Below are 20,982 nucleotides of genomic sequence, written 5' to 3'. Positions count from 1 at the left end.
GTCTAACTGGTTGTCTAACTACCCCCCACGCACTCCCTGGGGAAGCTGGAGGGGGGAAGAACGCAAGCAGGGAGGGCAGTGACCCGAGACCAGCCGTGAGGCTGTGTGAGGAGGATAGAGGGGGGAGGTTGCATGTCCATCATTAGAGTCACTATTTGTTCGAGGCTTTGAGAGCACCGAAGTGGAACTAATACTGAACAGCAGAACGGACACGGAGAGGGAGGGACACTTTTTACTGCTACATTAATTAAGCTCATTCTCAACATGTTCCCCATCTCCTCTTGTTCTGCGGTAATTAAGTGGAGGGGCTGCATTGAGTGTGTGGTTGGTTTAACCTTTTCTGACGGTTAGCGCAACGTCTCCCGCTTTCAGAGGTCAGAAGTGACTGGAACATTACATTTGATCTAAAGAGCTGTGCTTTTTTTTTTTTAGCTTGACTATTTCATGTTCAGAACTCAGTGATATATTAATGTAGCGTATGCAAAACCCAGAGTTGTCTGTGAATTGACACTCCCTAAATTATTACTGAGTGAAGCCAAACCAAGGTTTGGATTACAAACTGCACGGGCAAAGCAGAATACCTGGGCCATACAAAGACTTCAGTTTTACTGTGCAGCAATCAGTTTTTAGGGATATCATCTTGTAGCTGGGATCTAAATTTAAGTCTAAATTTTAGGAGAACAGTATTTCATCATCTGGTACAATTTACAACCTAAGCTAAGAAACTTTACTTTATTTTGTCCATCCATTAACAATATTTGGGAAATGGCTTCCTGACCCAAAGTTCAATTTCATTACGACATAGTCATTTAATGTTTATAGTAGTTATGATGGGTGGATGGGTGGGTAAGCAAAATACTGGACTATTTTGCTTACATGGGAATATTAAGAAATTCAAGGTTTTTATACCAGTCAAAGATGAGCAAAATAAATACAAAATTGCACTTTAAATGATAATTTCATTTATTAAGGGAAAACAGCTAGCCAAACCTAACTGGTCCTATGTATGTTTCACTAGCCCCACCCAGGCCTGATTACTGCCAGACCTGCTGAATCAAGAAATCACTTAAAGAGAATCTGTCTGAAAAAGTAAAGTAGGCACAAAAAAAGCAATGTGTTAAGTCACAATCTGAAGAAACTCAAGAACAACTGAGAAACAAAGTCATTGACATGTATCACTCTGGAAAGGGTTACAAAGCCATTTCTAAGAGTTACTCCAGTGAAAGTCATTTTCCACAAATAGAGAAGACTTGGTAAACCTTCCCAGGAGTGCCCAGTCTACCATGAAAGACAAAGACTCATCCAGGAGGTCACAAAAACCCCAGATCAAACCCAAACCGCAGGCCTCTCTTGCCTCGGCTAAAGTCAGTGTTCATGATTTAACAATAAGGAAGAGACTGGGCAAAAATGGCATCCATGGGAGAGTTCATAGGTGAAAACCACTGCAGACTAAAAATATTAAAAGGCTCCTCTCATGTTTGCCAAGAAATGTCTTCATGATTCCTAAAAGTTTAGGGAAAATATTCTGCGGACCTACGAGAGCAAAGCTGAACTTTTTGGAAGGATTGAGACCTCATATATCTGGTGTTAAAAAATAACAGCATTTCATAAAGAGCAGTCAAACATGGTGGTGGTAGTGTGATGGTCTGGGGCTGCTCTGTTGCTTCAGGGCCTGGAGGACCTGCCATAATTGATGGAGCCTTGAATTCTGCTCTCTACCAGAAAATCTAAAGGGTTCAAACTTGCTTGATGATCTGAAACATGTAAGTGTGACAAATGTGCACAAATAAGAAATCACAGCACTGTCAAGGTTCAGATCACGGGATATTCAATTTCACAGCAGTATCTTTTTGTTACACTCCTTTCCTAATAAATACTATCTCTTAAGATCGTGTTAAGCGTTTGATGAATTACATAATTAGTTATTGTTCAGACTCGTCAAAACCCCTCGAAGTGTGACTGTTCTCCTATCTATGCTAAGCAAGCAAAACTCGATTTACAAAATCAAGTCATGGGCAAATTCAGAGACAATATGACAATATTAATAAGCTACACAAAGCTGAGGACATAAAAGATTTCAGCTATTATGTCTAATATTATGTATACTAATACAAGTTGGTGATGCCAGTTAATGCTGGTTTTGCTGTTATATAAAAATACAGTTCATTAATTAATTTATTTAGCCTTTTCAGTGTTTTGTTTTGGGGTTTGTTTGGGTTTTTTTTTTTTTAGCTTTTTGTGCTTCTTGTGAATGTATGAATAATTAACCTCTTTAAAATTTGCTAAAATAAAAGGAAAGAAGATTTTAATATATCACAACCAATAGGCACATGCAGCCAGTCGTGAGGGGCCAGAAGACACCGTTTCTTTAAGGGGCTACAAGCTGAAAAGATTAGGAATTACTGGTTTCTTTGTTTTATAGATTTTGACTATGGATGTCTTATCATCTACCAGTAATTTGCAGCGCTGAAGAATGGGTTCCTTTGATACTTGAATGGATTTTTCTGCTATAAATTATACATGCTATACAATTCTAATTCAGAACTGATTGCTATATTTACACAAAGGATCTGAGTACATTCCAGTTTAATGAGATCCATGTGATATGGCTTTGGGTGTGATTGATGGGTAGTTGTTTCTTTTTCTTTCTTTCTTTTTTGCCTTAAAATGCTGTATTTTCTTACTTAGTTTCAGATCACAGCGATAAGTGAACAAAAAGCTCTCCTGGCTCCGCATGAGCGTGTTTCTGCAGATCATAAGTGAAACATCCTGTTCAGCAGGCCTGCAAGACATCACGTAGTGTTCGTCACTGCAGCGGATGACGGATGTCTGTCTCCATCAGCGCTGGCACCGTGAAGTGACAGCTCTCTGTAACGGTGACAAGTCAGGTTCCAGCGGAGACAGATTGCCTTCAGGTGGCTTCATTTTCAAAATCTCACCAAGAATGTGAAGCACTTAACTTTCCTTTTGATGGCTGAAGGGCTCTCGGCGCCTTTTCTTTTTCAGATTTCAGCGGGAAAAGAACGTGTGGGGGGGTGAATGGCTCATTTGAGAGTTTGCTTTAATATCTGTCTTTCAGAGATCAGAGGGTGTCATATTCGCACACCTCATATTTCCTAGCATCTATCACAGGCTATGTAAAATTCCCTTAAAAGTGCATTATGCAATATAATAGCAGGTTTGGGTGACATTTAGCTGCCAAGGGGAGGAAGGCTAGTTACAGACCTATTGCCTTTTACAAAAAGAATTTCATCACACAGCCAATCTTTTGGGAATTTCTCTGGTTTGTCTTGCGATTGCAGCTGATGACAAAAATTAGACATGAACTTTATGCCTTTCCCAAAGACAAATATGTGTCTTCAACAAGCTTTTGGGAAGGATTTTCGTAATAGCTCCAGTGACTTGCAGTTGAAATACTATTTGACTAGTTGATCTTGATAATTTCTGTGTGCCTGCATGGGAGTGGGAAATGATTTCAGGGCCTGGTTATACTGAATTTTAAATAAGTATTTTTGTTTTTTGTGTGTTTTTAAAAAAAAAAAAAAGAAAATACCGGTAATAACTATGTGCAAAACCATTAGAATGAATATTTATGCAGCTTGTTATGAAATATTCATTAAGTTGATACAAAAAAAGAACAGCAAGTGAGAATGGGGAGGGAGATTGTGTTTACTTGTGTGTATTTGTGTGTAAAATGAGGGCAGCAGGGCCCTCATCACCTATTGCACAGGAGTACTGACAAAACCCCCGGATTGAATATCCGACATCTCTTAACACAAGCGGCAGCAGCATCTTCCCTCTTGTTTTTTCTTCTTTTTTTCCCCCTCGTCTATCTCTCCCTCTTTCTCCTTCCCTCTACCTGAGGTGATACGAGTCCCTCCGTTCATCCGATCCCCGCAGCTCCCTCTCTTTCTCCACCTTTCATTCCCTCACTTCCCCTTCGTTCCATCTACCCAAATTAAGAAATTAATGAGGGATAGGTTCTTTACCAACTGCCCCCGCAATGTTTACCACTGATGAAATTATAATGTAGGCCCTGCTGTATTATTTATAAGCCAATTAGGGGAAGTGTTACTTGATTTGATGGGGAGCCGACACACAGAGTACATTTAACTAATGGAGACCAAGAGAGTAAAGGGAAGGAGGGGAGGGAGGACAGCTGAGGCGGACTATTCCGTACGATGCTCTAGGATTACGTGGCTAATTGCCCTGCTTTATCTGTCTGTCACGGATAGCCATGCATATTTTAGCGTTCCCAAAGACTTTGATTGTTTGCACTCGTGTTGGGGCTGTAACAAGTAGAGCAGAGGCCAGAGTGGAGTGTAGTTAAAAACTGGCAGCAGGGGAGGCAGAGACAGGGGGGCGATGGAATAGAAGGGGGGGGGACCGTGCACAAAACTCACACACTGTGACAGGTGGAGGAAGAGTTTTGACAAGAAGCAAAGGGCTGTTGAGGTGGGAAAATCTAACGGGGGGGGGGGAGTCTAAACCGTTTGTTGAGAGGCTGCAATTAGACGGCAGCACAAACAGTAAGTAATTTCACTTATTGTAGCCCGAAGGCAAGCGCGACTTGTTGACTTTCTCTGCATGTTATTAAAAAATTATTTCAAATTGTGCTTCCGGATTTGTGGCTCATTTGCACAGTTTGTCAAAGCAGTGACATCTAAAGAGAGAACATGGGACCAAAAACCCCCCCAAAACATCGGATTGCACCAGCAGCTGGAGACTGGAGGCTAAAATCAAAAAAACAAATTTACAAATATGGTGGTTGAACAAATTGATTAGTTGATTAAACAATTAGTGAAGGAAAAATGAAGAAAAGGCATAGCTCAAATGTTAAAGTCTTGGCGGGCTGGATTAATGATATCTAATCCACATATAAACCTACAGTGGAAATATTAAAACAAACTCCAGGCTGTAAATATTCTACAAAACAATAGCTATGACTGATCCTTGAGCTGTCTGTTCACTGTTGGTTGCATCTAGCAGAGTAATTTGTTGATTTTTTTTTACAATTTTAAATTTATTTGCACCCTACTGGGCACGCCAGAGGCCAAGACCCCCTGGTACTGCACTTGACTCGCATCCTGGAGGAACCTGCAACAACCCCTGCAGCGGCGCTTCGAGGACCAACTCTGACTGATGAGCTTATTGAAAGTTGATCAGACACTTATGCTAAGAAGGGGAAACTGGAGCAAAGGCATCCTTAATTATCTGATGAGGGGAAGCTTATCTGAACGGCTTCTTTTTCTCTCCTCTTTTATCCTAACGGATCACATGGCAGATCTTTACATAACAAAAGAGTTACCTGGCTGGCCCACTTCACTGAAAACTCCACCCTGGTCCAGAGACGCTCTGCGTGTCTGCATGCGTGAGTCCAAGTTCTGGTCCGAGGGTGATCCACAATAAGTCCTGGCTTTACGTTACATAAGGCGACACACTCTGGAGTTGTTCTTTTCCTGAGATATTGTGCAATAACGATTTCAGGCTTGAGCATATTGGAACATTTATGGGTCTTCTCCCTGCAATGAGTGTGTAATTAATTCACGATTAAAAGTATTAGTGCAGGCTTTGTGTGGTGATTTATTTAAAGGCTGGTACTAATGCTGGCTCCGTTTCCTCCTTTAGGAGATGGGTAATAAGATCCGATGCCAGGCCTTCTTTTTGCATCCCTCTTCACACACACGCACACACACACACACATCCTGTATTAGTGTGTCTCGTCGATTAAAAGCCCACACATAGGCACAGGAGTGCTGTCACCACCACCATCACAGTCACCATGTTAACTTATTCATCCCTGTTAAAGCCCATGTAACTGGATAGCTGTTAATTAATATAGCTGTCGGGTAAATGGTTGCCGCCGGACCATTGCCACCATCCATCAGTAACATAATCTCGGGGTTGTTTTCATGCCAGGCCTCGGGCTCAATTAAGATAATGCTATGCAAACGAGGTCTCTCGCCATTAGCCTCATCACTGAGGGGCCGTTAATGGCATAATTGGGGCACTCCAAAGAACAATTAACGTAGCACCTCTTCACCACCTATGAGATTAGCAATAATCTGCAAGCATGACTGAGGAGTCACGAGTTGTGACCGCCGAGCGTCGAGTCGTGGCTGCAGACTGACCCAGGAGGTCCAACAGGAGCAGGTGGAGAATGCAGAAATGAGAGTTGCAGCCAGCACTGCAGGCCTTTGACTGATGAGCTGTAATTAGCATAAAGTGCTGAAATCACACAGAGATATATTTGTTTTTGTAACAGTAAACGATTGAAACTAAAAACAAACTTTTATGCTTAGGTTTTTTTTGCTGTCTAATAAAATCTGTGTCATACCGTGTGTGCATGTGTGTCTAAACAAACACGTATCAGTAATTTAGCTCATCTGTCTGCAGGGGAGAGAAGTGGAGGGTGTGGCTAGTTAGAATATGGTTAAACTAACAAGAACTAGTTTGAGTCAATTTTCAACCGCATTGTGATCAGTGTTTCTGTGGCTTATGACACTCTCTGATCTCACTGCCACTCTGTTGCCTCTTTTTAAATTAAGGTATTGACCTTATAAAAGTACTTTTTGGGATTTGAGTCTCTACTGCATTGGTAGAGGATCATGTCTCTTCATCATGCTTCAGTGCTGTGTCTCTGAATAAAAAAAAAGTCTAATTGTCATTCTACACCCTTCAGTCTTTTAATAGCACAATTTATTTATAGCACATCTTTAGCTAGGCTTTTAAAAAGTCTAACTAGTTAATATCTCGTGATGAGGATGAACTAAAACCTGGCTGTGTGAAATATCACTCAATTCAAGAGTCATAAGGTAATGTGTTAAAATGTCAAAGTGCCATCTTTTCGTTTTCCCACTGAGTCTGTTTAGAAACAATGTAAAGGAATAAGAATCAGTGCTGTAGCTAGTAATTCGTTTAAGTGTTGCAACTCATATATATATGCTCATTTATTTCATGAATGAAGCACTGCTTTTCTAAACGCATCAGCAAACAAGTGCCAAAGAATGGACTACATCAAGGATCTCATGTGGTTTAATAAGGGGACGTATAAACATGAACAAGTGAGCGAATGACGCTGTAGTTACTACAAGATGATGTCACAATGCCAAGTCAGACATGTTGGCATTTGTCATATATTATCAGTAAACATTAGTGTTGGAATTGTTACTATTATTAAAAAAACAAAAGCAAAACATAAGATATTATTTTGCTTATTAATCCCGAAGAAAATATCTTGTTATACAAGTTGTTACATTACTTTAACGCCATTTACCAGTTTAACAATATCAACCTAAGAAGGAAGACATGAAGTTTTTTCTTTGAGTGTTTAAGGGTTAACGCTTAACTGGCAATAAAGTTAAACTCCAGGCCAAAGAGCACTAAAGAGGAAAATATTGTGGCCAAAGCAATTACACTTTAAGAATAGATACAAGTAAAAACTGAGGCTGTGCCTGTGATCATTGGGTCCTCAGGTGGCAATGCATCAAAAACAGGCATGATTTTGTCATGGAAATCACTGCATGTGTTCAGGAACACTTCCAAAAATCACTGTGAACACAGTTCACTGTGTCATCCACAAATGCTGGTTTAAACTCTATCATACAAAGAAGAAGCCACGTGATAAACTATGGCAAAGTGGGTACTCCTTTTCCAAATGTCCAGCAACTGGTCTCCAAAGTTTTCATATGTTTCCAGACTGCTGTGAAACGAAAAACGAAAATGCCACACAGTGGTAAACATGCTCTCTTCTGAAACATGTTGCTTGAGAATGAGCTGATAATTTTCCCAAAATGTTACATTTTCCCAGCTGAAACACTAAGTATGGTTTCTATTTTCTACTGTGAATAAAATTGGGCTTTATGAGATTCGAGATCATAGCATTCTGTTTTTATTTACATTTTACACAGTATCCCAACTTTTTTTGGAACTAGGGTTGAAAATGTTCAGGTTAAAACTGAACAACAATTGTTTGAAATATGTTTTAGATGTCTAAATTGTGTGGTAAATTAATTGCTGTCTTTTTAAATACATTTGGCTAATGTTTAGTTACGTCTAGTTACATTTTGACCTCAAAGTCTGCAAATTGTAAAGAGATTACTGAGGGGCTGGATGTAAAATGCAAGGGGTTTTGAATAGGGGTGATGGGGTAGAGGTGGCAGTAGTTTGACACTGGTTCTGGAGGGGGTGGAGACAGGAGGCTGGTGCTGGCAGAAAATTGTAGTTGTGGTGAAGGTCAGTGAGGCAGGAGGGGGTCTGTTTTTCAGGATAGCAGTGACATGGCAAAGAATGCAGTGACTATTATTTGTACTGCTCACTTTGGTTGTTGTTCTGGAAACATTGTCAAACTCCTTCAAAACTTTGCACCAAAATTGAGCATCTGAATAAATTTCAGGTGGGAGATTGACAATAAAAGTTACCGTTCGAGTTGTTAACAAGGTGAAAAAAGTTTGGAGACAGCCCTGCAGCTCTATTTGATTAATTTTTGACTGGTGGAATTCAAGTTTTCTTCAGACTTCAATTAATTCACAAATAAATATATTCATAAATCTTTGCTGCTTTGGAACGGTCCCTGTTTTTTCCTCATTGTTTATCGTTTCCTCTTCAATTCAGCAAGAAACAAAACTATGCCCTATTGAATTTATGCACAATTGACCAAGAATCCAACAGCTGCAGATTGTTTCTTTATTTTCTATAAAATACAGCACTGATGTTCTGCTTTGCTTGACATCAGACAGAAATGTCTAGATGGAAATGGAGCAGCTGGAATGGGATGCCAACCAATTTTTGTTTGGGTGGAGACTCAATTTTGCCCACCTGATAAAAATCAGTTATCTTGGTGAAGTGGATGGATTTATAGCAGGGGTTCAAACTTAAGGCTCAGAGGCATTCATTTTGAACTTCTAACTCCATTTTCATCGCCTTTTTCCAGCTTTTCCTGCCATTCATAGTGTGCTAAAGTAACTAAGTAATGGATAAACATTCACTGGTTTTCATAATTTACTATAGAAATTTCAATTTTTTTTATAGTGGGTCCACAGTAAAAAGTTTTTTTTTTTTCTGTGAGTTAACAAGAACTTAACCAGCAAAATTTTCTTTCTGTAATTTTACACATTTATTCCTTATAGTTTAAGCACAAAGAGTCATGCTGACAGATTTATTTCATTCAATAGACCACAATTGTTCCATTATTTAGAAGATAATAATAGTGTAGTTAACCTTCTTTCCTCTGAAAGAGTCCACTTAAGGGCAAAGTGGGCTGTACGTGGCCCATGATGTGAAATAAGCTTGACAACCCTGATCAAAAGGATTGGACCCAAGAAATGTTTCATCTGTTGTTGTCAGCACATGAAACTGAATTTCAAGCCTAATTTTATGTATGTTTTTTTTGCAAAAAGTCAGATATTTGCTCATTTTCTGCACTTAAGCAACGGAGGAGGAGGGTTTCTTTTCCTCGTTAAGTACTGGAGGTGTTTTAGCTGTCAGTCACTCAACGCCCATGTGTAACAGCCTTTACCTCCAGAATTTTGTACCCTTAAAATGACTGCAATTCAGCATTTTAAGGTTCCGTGAGACTTAATTTATCAAATATTTAAAAAACAAAATTAAGACTAAGTACAAGATTATGAAACTAGAAAACAACAGGCAAACTTTCTTATCCCTCAGACTGTGAACCTGCCACCAAAATTTGTAAATTTCCAGGACACTTTCTGTGAGCTCAGTCACATTCCCACACATTTTCTTTCACAGCAGGTTTGTTATTGATTTGCAGGTTTTTCTCTCTTCAGCGGGAGAGACAAAAGCCACATCTCTGCAATACTGAGGCCCTTCCCATCTGTTGTCTGCTCACACCTCCACTTTGCTACATGACTCTCTCTCTCAAACACACACACACACACACACACACGCACGCTAACACCATAGGCGGGCTTCAACTCTAGCACTAGCTATAATGATTCCTCTGACACACATTGGGGCACATCATTCCACAGCACAGCACAGCTTTGCAGCTCAAGGCCCCTAAACCTCCCTCACACTTCTCACTAGCAAGATGTTTTGTGTTTGCGTGTGTGTGTGAGTGAGTGTGTGTGCGTGTGTGTTTATGGCCATGGGGCTGAGCAGTGAGCGGCTCCTTGGGAATTTTAAGAGTCAAGCCCCCCTAAATCTTCTTGTTTCAACTTTAGAAAATCAATAGGATAAATATCCTGTTTGCCCCTCTTGTCCTTAGCTGCCCACCTCCAGCTCGCTCTGGTTACTGGAGCGGAGAATCTCGCTCTCACCTCAGGCTATGTTTAAAATAATCCTTGGTTTTTGAGCTCTGAATGGCCAAGGATCTCAGGTGCAGCTTTTTTTTCTTAACGGTGAACAAGAGGGAGCATCGTGTTAACATATGCTATCAGAGAGCGCCACTGGCTAAGTCCTCCAATCGACCTGCTCCGTATGTGATTAGGTTAGTGAAGCTGAGCCCGGCCCAGACACAGATCGAAGAGGGTACACTCTCAATATGGATGTGATCCGCGCCTGCCGTGGCCACATCCAGCTGCTTCTATTGATTTTATTCTTTCTTTTTTTTTGTCCTCAATTATATAATAGAAGCTCTGTTCTGGATTTAAACTTAAATCACATAGTTTGGTGAGCGAGCGTGTCTCTGTTTCGTAAAAAAAAAGGCATTTTCACTCATATGAAATGGGAATTTTATTGACTGCATTTGGCAGCCCCTCTGGAGGCATTTGCGTGGCTACAGTGTGAATGTGTAGCACAAAAGTGTATGTCTGCTTTTTTTTAAGTGTTCCAGGTGATTGAACTAAAGACAAGGAGGCACTGACACAAAACTTTGAGTGTGCAGTTCAGCAGGCCACAACTCAAGCTCTCAGAAATCTGTTTTGAAAAGCCCCTGGATTAGTTCTCCCAGTACACAGCTGACTCTTCTAATTGGAAGACATCCACTTTTTTAGCCATTTGATCCATCGGCAACTTTGCTGGAATACATCCGTAAATTCTCTATCCTCCCAGGCATGTCAATATTGACAGGAGAATGCAGGAGTGAGTGAAAACACAACAAGACACTTACTGCTGTTTCACAGACAAAGACTATTAAACTCAAACACCTTTGTAAAGGTCAGTCCCGTCCAAGAATCATCCAAAAGCTGTTAATACATACAAGGATCTACCGATAGGGGAAGGTGATTAATATTCCAGTTCAACTAAAATCAGTTAAAGGAATTCTTGTGGTCAAAATACACTGAAATGACTGGATTGGTGTGGCATTAATTTGGCCTACCTTGGAAGAGCATGAACATTGCCGAATCTTTGGAGTGTATTTTAGTATAATCGAAAGCAGAACAAGGAAAAACAGTAACATATATACTTAAGAAGTATTAGACAAACTGTCATGGATCTGGTACAGATGTTCATGTAACCTCCCCTCAGCCCAAACCGGTTGCGGCAGATGGCCGCCCCTCCCTGAGCCTGGTTCTGTTAAAAGGGAGTTTTTCTCTCCCACTGTCGCCAAAGTGCTTGCTCATAGGGGATCATCTGATTGTTGGGGTTTTCTCTGTTTGCTCTGTATTATTGTAGGTTCTTTACCTTAATTTTCCTAATATAGAGCGCCTTGAGGCAACTGTTGTGATTTGGTGCTATATAAATAAAACTGAATTGAACTGAACCTCAGGATGAATAGTTCCAAGCAGCTCTGCTCTGGTCAGGTCTATCTTTAAACTTGGATCACAACACATCTATGGATTTTTGTTTTAGCGACTAACAATTTATACTAATGAGCAAATACTTGAGTTCAGGTTAATACTGCACCTGCTTAGCATGGGCATGTGTTCTGTGTAAGCATAAACTCTATAGGTTGATTCACCAGTGGGCCTACATACAGCCCCATGGTGCCACTGGCATAGCAGTAAGGCATGTTTGGTAAAACCCTGCAGGTAATTCTGCTCATGATAAGGAAAAATCATCAAAGTCAATAAATCATCAATCCTTCTAGCCACATTATAGTGCAATGCATTTCATTGCTGTAACACCTCATCATCAATTTCATAAAGACTCCTTTCATCGCTGAGTGGCATGACTGTCACGACTGTCACTGTAAACCAAAGTATTTCATGCCCTATAGACCTGGTAAATCAACCCATCGTGCTCCACTCATGAAGCACAAACATCAACCTAATTTCAGGAGACATGTCCTTCCTGCAAATGAGAGCACCGTCATTATCACCAAGTGCCATCAGACACCCGGAGGAGGACGATGCAGAGGCCGTGGCCGAGAATGGCGGAAGAGTTCGGCTTGGTGGGAGGGAGGGTAACCTAAGCCTCAGATGCTAATCTTGCTACGCTTGAGCATTTTGGGGGATAATTGTAGCCTTGGCTGAGCTCAGGTGATGATGTTAGTGATCTACTGGAGTTGCCATGTTGTACTTGGCAGTTTGCTCTTCTTCCCCTCACCTATCCTTCTCCATTCGCTTGGTCTTAGACTCTTTTCCCTTTCTATATTTCCCCATCCTCCCTCTATATGAATATTCCCTAGAATATCAGACAAACCCACAGTAATCGGCAGTGGGGAAGGGTCGTGGGCGTAACTTTAGCTGGAGTAATGAGGCCTAATCCCCTGCTGACTGGGGCCTGTTTAAACAGCTCCTGGCTGAGCCACCCGATAATGGAGTAATTAACCCTGCCGCCCTCTTCTGCCCAGAAGTTCCGGTCCTCCACCACGTACACTCCCCTCATATTCCATTCCAGTTGCATTCCTGGTCTGTCATTGTTCTGAATGGGATATAGTGGAAGATGGGAATTGATGGAAAAACATCAAACTGGCACTGATGGCGAATAAGCTGCAAACAGAGCGAAGAGTAATGCAAAGCCACCCTTCTCTGACATTGTCTTTGCAGTGATCTGTCTTCACGTGACGAAGCAACACCGCAAAGTACTGTGTGAAGAAACAGTAATGGGAACAGTTCAAGGTTCAAGGGTCATTATAAGCTCCGTGAATTACTCCAGGCACACAGAGTGTTCAGGTGCGAAACGTATCTCTTTCCATTGATCAGATTTCCAGACAATCATACACGGCAGATTCCTTGTATTTGCTTTCGGTGGGCTCACGAAAAACAATCACCACAATCAAACAGCATACACTATACACAGGCATCCCATCAAGACACGAGGAAAAGCCTTGTGTGTTCATGTCCTGGCTCTTGCCGTCTCCAGCCGGCTTAATGCGGAGAGGCGCTGAAGCGTTTGAAGTAAGCAGCCACCACACATTATGCCAGATGAAATGCTATCATGCGTGGTGGCTGAATGGTTTGTGTCATTAAGAGAATAAGGCAAACAGGGAGCCGAGTGTGCTCAGAACCTGCCTGCTCGCACGCCTTTCTGAGGGGAAGGCAAGATTAAGGGGATGTTCAGAGGCTCTCGTCTGTCAAGACTTCAAAGATGCCATCGACACTCCTTGTTTCTGCCGACGCAGCGACCAAATCGCACACACTCTGCTGCCTCTGTGGCTGTCAAAGCTCCTCTGACATCCCCTTTATCAGGTATACAGGCTTTAATCCAGACACAGATAAATAAATCAACACACAGGGGTCTCGCTCTTTTCAGCGCCTCCTGGTGGCAGGGTATTTGCACAGCCTGCAAAATATAAAGAAGGCATTAGCTGTCTGTTGGGGACTACAAAGAAGGGCCAATTACATGGTACAGAAAAGGATAATTAATGTGCTATTTTCAAATACAGGGAAGACAATGAAAGAAGTGAATTAACCATTAAGCATTGTATGTTTTTTTTTCTCCTGGCAATCACGTCAGAAGTCTCAGGGCAGATAACAAGCAGTGGCATCAAGGCGTACTCTTGCTGAATTGGGCTCATCTCCTCCTGCAAGCCTGAAATGAATTTCAAAGTCTATCTCTCAGTTTCTACAAACAGAAAAATATGTTGCTTTCCACCTTTTTTTTCCAGAGCAGAGATTCGTTTTGACACCCAGCGCAACATCTGGAGCAGACAGATGAGAGGGAAAACAGAGAAGCTTGAATTAGAGTTGACACGTCGACATGCAGGCAGACATGGCGCACATCAGAGTCAGCCGCGTGCTGGTGTGTCTGGATGGACACATCAGTCTGTTTGGATATTGGCGTATACCGAGTGCAAAAAACCACAGCTGCGCAGGGCTGTGGGAAGCAATCTGAGATACTGACAATGAAATAAATACAGAGGAACAAACCAAAGAAAGAGCAGTGTGTATCCAATATAAATGATTTAACTCGCAGAGAACTTCCCGGAAAGGAGGAAAGGGAAAAACACATGCAAGGAAAAGGCAGTGTTGTACCTGTCTTGGTGCATTTCCGTTGGTTCTTTTCATTTTGTTTTAACAGTGAAAGCGAGGCAGACAGAGATCACCACAACAGAAATATGATGTCTGAACTGAGAAGAGAGATCTGTTGCTCTATTGTTCTGTTTGTTTGTTTTGAAGACCAGTCTGGCAGCAGAAAGCGCATCCCTTTCAGAATACAAAAGATGCCTTAGAGGCAACATAAGTGAAGTTTTATGCTGATGACTGACTGTTTGACAAACATCGGGGGTGAAACTACAACTCTCTTCAGCGAGGAAAAAGGAAGAAGGTTCAGGGAAAAAAATAATAATAACAGGGGTACCTGGGTAATGTGTAAAAGAGAAAGAGAAAAAAGGGGTTTAAAAATGAGGGAGTGAGAGGACAAAAAAACTAATTTATATCCTATAAGAGGAATGTGAGGCACCCAGGGGGGCCCTGTAAGTTGTGAAAAATTAAAGGAGACGGATTCAAACTGTCCAATTTCCACATCAAACAAACCCCAGGCTCCATGCTCCTGGAGAGGCTGCCTCATATCCAACACATAGCCTCAGAAAAAGGTGCCCCCCCACCCCCTCGTCTTCTCCTTCTTCCCCCTCCTCTTCATCCCCTCCATGAGTCCACCACTGCAGCCGCCTCATTTTTTTTTTTTTTTGTATTTTATTTATTTATTTATTTTTTACTGGTACTCTCCATTTCCTCAATAACCCCGCTCTCTAATTCCCCTAAGCACTGTACTGGTTACACTAGCCACTGTCTTTCCCCTGCCTAATTATACCCTTGTGAGTCTATTAATCAACTTGTGAATTATTTAAGAAGGAGAGCTCTTCTGTCTGTAACTGGCTTTGACACTGTCAAGGGGAGACGGAGAAGAGAAAGGCAGAGGGTAGGTGGTGGGGGAGGCTAAAGCAAAGGGGGAGGAATATTAGGAAGGAGAGGAGGGAGGTGGTAGGTGGGTGGATGGATGGATGGAAGGGAGGAGAGAAAGAAATGTAATGAAAAGAAAAGGGAGATGGAACCAGGGGCTTCTTGAATATGTCCCTCGAGGACTGGGCTGCCTGTGCACAGTGCGCTGCACCCAGACGATCAAAATTCTCCCTGTTTGTTTTTTGGTGTTTTGTTTTTTTTTTTTTGTCGTTGTTGTTGTTTTTTTCCTTCCCACCCTCTATTTTCATGCATAAGTTTTCATGATAAACAGGAAATTCATGAATATATGGAGTGATACAGTGAGAGACGGAGGAAGGAGGTGGGGGGCAGAGGGGTGAGGTGAAGGAGGGAAAAGAGGAGTGAACAGTCAAATCCAAAGAGTGAGGCGAGACTTGGGGAGGATTATGTAGACAGAAGGAGTACGCACGCACGCACACACACAAGCAGTTGCAGTCACATACATTTGCACACATACAAACACACACGACTTTGCATTGGCAAACCAGGGTCCATCCGCTGTTTGACAGGAGGCAGCGTCTCCCCAGAGCAGCAGGTATGCGTGGCAATGGTGATGATGGTTGTGGTTGTTAGCGTGCCGGAGTATGTCCTCTTCCTACTCCCCTGGTCCCTGCTGCTGCAGCCGCTCCTTATCAGTCGGGAGGAGCGGCCGACCCTTCTAATGACTCCCATCGACACCGACACCGCCATAAGCAGTCGGAGAAGAAAGAAACAAGCGTTAAAGTGAGATCATTATTATTTTCAAAATGTTTTGTGCTTGCCGTTGGACCCCTTGGCACATCGCACGCTGCCCATGGAATCGCAATGAACTCGAGTCTGAGGAGTGCTTTAAGAGGCCGAAGAAAAGAAGTTCACTTCAAAGACAGCATGCCAGTTTAAAAGGACATTTCACCCAAAGTGCAAAAAAAGAAAGATATATCTTCTCTCCTGCCTTTAGTAGTATCTATAAAAATATAATTTTTTGGCCAAGTTTTGAGCTATATGCCTGCCAGGAGGTGAATGGAATTTTACTTATGGTGGTCAAAGCATTGAAAGATCATATTTAAAAGCACTATATCTGGATTTTCCTTTAGTGGATGAGTACTCTATGATCCAGAGTAACACTTTCTAAAAAAATGGAGTGCAAGTTAACAACTGAATTGATATAAAAGTTTGGAAACCTTGTTCACATGTACATAGATATTTTTAAAAGCTGCATTGTGTCCAGGGTTTGAGCAACAAAGTCCTGGGTTCGAATTCACTATCTGGCCAGGGCCTTTTTTTGTGGAGTTTGCATGTCCTCCCTGGGTACTCCAACTTCCTCCCACAACCCAGAGACATGCAGTTAGTGGGGTTAGGTTACTTGGTACTTAAATTGCCCATAGGTGTGACTGAGAGTGGGAATGGTTGCCTGTTTCTTTGCATTAGCTTTGCAACAGGCTGTTGCCCTATGGCAGCTGGGATACACTCCGCTTCCCCCCCATGGCTCTGAATTACACTCAATCGGTTAGATGAATCCAGATACATCCAGATTACTTCAGGAGTACCCAAACAATATTTTATTTAAATCATCTGTGTCTGAGAAATTTACAACTTGGATGCTTCGGTACAACATGCAGTGCGCAACAGTGACATTAATAAATGGATTGTGTACTCACAGAGGGCAAAAGGTTGAATTTTGTTCAGCAGAAGCAGAATGATTTCTAACTAATTCAAGGCAATCAGTAGGAGAAAACATTATTAGATCTACTGTCAAATGGCAGTGACAGTGCTAAAAGAGGCATATTTCTTCTGAGATATTGATGTTATATGTGTTGTGCCATTGTTTGGTATTTATCAAGAATTTTTTATTAAATGTTTGGATGGAGACGCAACAAGATATAAAGGGATGTAAAACACAGCCATTGTTTCTCGCAGGTGCAAAACTTTTCAGGTTTGATTGAGGCCAATGCTTCCCCATCAAAATGTACAAACTACACAGAGTATGCAGATAGTGCATGGTGTACTACAGGAAATTATATGAACATAGGTATCTTGATTGCAAAAATTGAGGAAATATTATCTATACTGGATGCATTTTAGTCTGATACCAATACACCTGACTTACATCAATCCTAAAGAATATTCTGAATTTCTTTTGACTGAACCTTAATAATGATATGAACCATTTTTCTCTTCTCTGTTGTCGCTCGGTGGTGTTATGTGGATGATCCAAAGCACCAGTGTTTCCTAGAAAAAGATATTTTAAAAAAAAGAATGATTTTTTTTCTAAATCTTGTAACCACGAATAAAATCCCACTCACTTTCACTGCAGTGGAGTAGAGGCAGAAATCTCAGGATGTACAACTGAAAACTTTGGCAAATAAAACCAACACTATTTTCACGGCTAGAAACCACAATATGCAAGTGACATTTTTTTGACATATTTATTGAGCAACTGAGCCTGTGGGCTGCACGGCTGTGTGTTTTCAGAAAGAGTGTGCCCACTTTGTGTGAATTGGCAAGTGTGTGTGTGTGTGTGTGTGTGTGTGTGTGTGAGTAGCACATCTCATTAGGCCCAAGCAGTGCTGTTGTCTGCAAGGGTACGTAAGTCCACATCGCTCCGTCTCTGTGGGATGTTTATTAAATTAATAAAAAGTTGCTCAAGGCGAGCTGTACCAGGGAATGCCCAGGGCTCGGCCGTGATTGGCACTCTCCGCCGCCTCGCGTTTTCTCAAGGGTCCGCCTGCGTTTGCTTTAACTAACTGGCCGTGACTGAGGAGAGCGGGCTGACATAAAGCTCCTCTCTTCTCCCTCCTCCTCTTCTTCTTCCTATCTGTCTCCCCCCTCATCTGACTGGGTCCTGTTCGCTTTGAATTGGGTGTTGCAGGAAACTAGTGAAACCTCCAGCTTTATCTTGTTTTTAGAACAATCTGCTGTTTAGCTAATTAAATTTAAAATTATTAGTTAAATAGAGTATTTGACCAAGTAGATTCTGTATGGAAAATGATACAAATATGTATAACTTGCAGAAGAGCTCATGAAATCTGTAAATCGTGCTTTCTTTTATTATAATGACACTTTCTATGTTTATTGGTTGTTCTGTCTTCTTGAGGTGATGCTTTTTTTAAAGTATAAACATCACTTTTAGAGCATTTCCATATCTTTCCCTCATCTTACCTCAATTTTGAAGATTTTATGCCTGGTGATGTGATGTTAACACCCAGTTCTTCTTTACATAACTCAGCGAGACAGCTGTGAAAATGCCTATAGAAAAAAAATAAAAGAGCAGAGGTCACAAAGAGGAAACAATATTTATATCGACAGAGAATCGTCAGACTCAGAGACTCCTGTGGGAAAGATGAGCCTTGTTTGTTGGAGGAAAAAGAAAAAAAAAGGAAAGAGTCATTATACAACCATTTCTCACTTCACACAAACACTTTATTTAGACTACCGGTATTATGTTCCAATTAAACTCAAAAGAAAAGTCTGGCATTTCAAACTCTTCAGAGAATCTGCATATTGCCTTTCAGGAAAAAAAAAACAAAGAACAAAAAAAACACAAAGGAAAAAATTAAAATATATTATCATCTTTTAAAATCCTTTTAAAAATAAACAAGACAAACACAAACAAAACACAACAAAAAAGCCCCACTCTGTCTCTTTCACTTTCTATCTCTCCGTCTATCTGGCTCTTTCCAGCTCGGCTGGGCGACTCTCTGAGGAGGAGGAGGAGGAAGCTGAGAGAACTCATTTGCATATAAACTGTGAGAGGCAGGGATTGTCATCGGCGGCACATTAGACGCAAGGAGAGCGAAGGGAGAGGATTTTCATGTGCAAATTTCAGCCTCGCCAACTCTGTGCATTATTATTTCATCAGCGCCTAAGAAGGAAACCCATCCGATCCCCAAACCCCACCATCATCCCCATGGACGCCTCAAGATTCAGACCAAATCCCCCCCCTCCGCTCCGGTTGCACCACTTCCCCAGAACGCCCCACTGCTGAGTAGCTGTTTACACTGGGGGTCCACAACACAGGAGGAGTCAATCCGCCTCTGAGACAGGCGTGAGATCAGATAAGAGGGAGCTGCAGGAAGAATGAGCACACATACACCAATTGTGACCAGCAATATTGGTGTTCCCTTGCATTAATTGCTTGTAAACTGCGAGGCTGGAGGCTTGCTGGCTTTCAAGTTTAAAAAGGAGATTACAGCCAATTAGCAAGTCCTCTGAAAGCACTTTACTGCCTGGGGAATAGCAGCTGATCCCTAATATGGGACAGCTGTGAGCAACAAAAGAACAGTCGCAGTCTTGCTTCTGAAAACACACTTGCAAGAGGAGCACTTTCAAAAACACACACGCATTGTATGTGTTCACATACAATCTCACATGCAAATAAAAGAAAACCTGATTGATAACAATGGCTGCAAAGAAGTGCCATTATGGGCATGAAAAATGAATGAATGTGAGGCATGCAAACAGGCACGGAGTCGCGCACACATTCCCAAAAGTGACAAAACGGGAGCAGGCAGGGAGGTAAATATGTTTTAAAAGGTGAGAGGAAAACGTTTGTGGGTTGGGGAACGTATTTCATCCTTTTAAATCAATTTGTCAGGTTCTTCTCGGAGCCGCGTTACCAAAAGAGCCGAGTGTTTCCCTGTAAACTGCCATCTTTAATTTCTTTGTCTGACATGCTCCACTGTACCACGACACACCAGAGACCGAGCGTGAGGTGAGCAAAAGGTTCAAAGCCCAGATGGGAGCAGAGCCTGTGTACCCCTGAGCACCGTGGATTACCTCATTCACTCTCATGTCAAACAGTAGGTAGGAAGAGGAGGAACACAAGTCAAAAGATCTCCACAGGCTCGGTAATCTACGATGATTTATGCCGAGCCCCACGACTCAAACATTACGAGTCAAGCTCGCTGATTCCCTTCTTCCTCTTTATCTTTTCTCTCCGTGTTTCATTCCACTTTCTGCCTGTTTTCTGCCTGTGTACCTTTCTGTCACGTTCGCTCTGCACCTGCACATCCTCAGCTACACCCCGCCGCTGCCGCCCTGCCATCTTCTTCTGCCTTCTCTCCCGTCCCTGCACGCACATTAGCGAAAACAGCTGTCTGCCAGCTATTGTCACTTCAGGTAATGAGACTCTTAGGTTTCACAAAAAACAGTTTGTGAAATCTAAATGTCGAGGTTCACAGTCCTAAAAATGTGTTTTTGTTCAACAGTTAAATCGATTCTGGTGCTTCGACCTGACACCAGCCTTAAGTTGTGGATTTAAGGCTGTTAACAACCCTGATAGGTAGCCAAAATTAGAAGCTATTGCTACTGGTTATTGTGATTATTGGGACAGATACCTGAACCTGTACCGATATCACAGTTTAATGCTAACAGTTTCATTACATTACTATTCTCCTTTTGCCAAAACTGGAGCACAGTCAAACCCTCTAAGATCAAGTTTGTCCTCTTCTGGTGCTAAAAGAGGAGGATAAAAAAGACATGTGTGCTCTGACATGTAATGACATGTTGCAGCGATACATAAACACGTGCTCAGTTCATCAAATTAAGCCTCGCAGGAGTTTGAGCCTATATCAGCATAACAAAGGGGTAGGTGAGAGTTACCTAATTCAGCCCTGACTATAAGCTATACGCTTTATCAAAACTGAAAGTTTTGAGTCTAATCTTAAAATTAGAGATGGCATCATTCTCCTGATTCCAAACTAGGACTTGGTTCCACAAGAAAGGGATCTGAAAGCCG

At 41.8% G+C, this 20,982-nt stretch overlaps 1 long non-coding RNA gene across 3 annotated transcripts in view; it reads right to left on the bottom strand.

Moving 5' to 3' along the window:
* LOC120440997 overlaps positions 1–20,982 on the bottom strand; it is a 47,371-nt gene that overhangs the window by 5,523 nt on the left and 20,866 nt on the right. Inside the window, exons 3-4 of one of the 3 annotated variants that reach the window (XR_005613703.1) lie at positions 18,405–18,491; positions 17,201–17,474 (exon numbers count right to left, since the gene is read on the bottom strand). This is a non-coding gene — a long non-coding RNA (uncharacterized LOC120440997). Of the gene's footprint in view, positions 1–17,200; positions 17,475–17,769; positions 18,095–18,404; positions 18,492–20,982 lie in introns of those variants that run through there. The other 2 variants (XR_005613702.1, XR_005613701.1) reach the window with 2 other exon arrangements.

This window comes from Oreochromis aureus, linkage group 7, assembly GCF_013358895.1.
Source record: "Oreochromis aureus strain Israel breed Guangdong linkage group 7, ZZ_aureus, whole genome shotgun sequence".
Classification (NCBI taxonomy): Eukaryota; Metazoa; Chordata; class Actinopteri; order Cichliformes; family Cichlidae; genus Oreochromis; species Oreochromis aureus.
Note: the sequence above shows the minus strand (reverse complement) of the source record. Positions and strands in the feature narration are given on the sequence as shown.